The sequence below is a fragment of the Podarcis bocagei genome (genome assembly GCF_964188305.1).
Source record: "Podarcis bocagei genome assembly, chromosome: W".
Classification (NCBI taxonomy): Eukaryota; Metazoa; Chordata; class Lepidosauria; order Squamata; family Lacertidae; genus Podarcis; species Podarcis bocagei.
In genome coordinates this window covers 87,486,477-87,487,521 of record NC_138131.1, presented here as the reverse complement: position 1 = coordinate 87,487,521, position 1,045 = coordinate 87,486,477, and positions in this window count along the sequence as shown.

Genomic DNA, 1,045 nt, shown 5'->3' with positions numbered 1-1,045 from the left:
TTTAGTTTCTCTCAGAATCTCCTTTGACTTCGGTTTCGATCTTAACTTTTTCTCGCATTCCCTAATTTTCTCCAAAATCTTTTCCTTTTTCTCGTTCTGTGCTCTTTTCTTTATGGTGTTCTGTTGTATCAGAAACCCCCTCATTACAGCTTTACTTGCGTCCCAGATTACTCTTTTTTCCACCGTGGTGTTCAAATTTATTTCAAAATAGTCCTTCAAAGCTTTTTGGGCCTTTTTGATAATCTCCTGATCTCTGAGCAGGGTGTCATTCATCTTCCATCTAAAGGAGCCGGTTGTAGTTAGTCTCATATCCATCTTTACTGCGTTATGGTCGGAGCAAGTCTTTGGGCAGATTTCCACTTTTCTGATCTTGGGTGCCAGACCTCTAGTTATCCAGATTTGGTCGATTCTTGTCCATGTCAGTTGGGCTTCAGAAAAGAATGTTCGTTCTCTTCCTAGGGGTTTTTTTGTCCTCCAGATATCAATCAAGTCCATATTGTCAGTCAGTTCAAAAAAAGTTTTAGGTAGTCTGCCATCTTTTGTCAAGCTTTGGCCATGTGACTTATCCATATTTGTAGACACCACCCCATTCATATCTCCCATCATAATGATGTTATTATAGTCCAGATAGTCCAGCATTGTCTCATGCAGCTTCTTATAAAATTCTGATTTCCCTTCGTTCGGTGCATAGATTCCCAGTATCAAGAACTTTTCACCCTGGGTTTGAATTTCGATTGCCAAAATTCTTCCTTGTTCATCTTTAAAAAGGAATTTTGGTGATAGGCTCTCCTTTGCATAAATCACCACTCCTCTCTTTTTGACTCGGTCTGATGAAATAAATTCTTGGCCTAATCTTTTGTTAATTAACACTTTTCTGTGGAGCCTAGTCACATGTGTTTCCTGTAGGCAAATAATGTCCAATTGTTCTTTCTTTAATATATGGAATATCCTTCTCCTTTTTTCCGGGGAATTTCCACCATTAATGTTCCAGCTAAGAAGTTGCAGAGACATCCTGGGCGAGTCTGTTATTCTGTAGAGGGTGGTG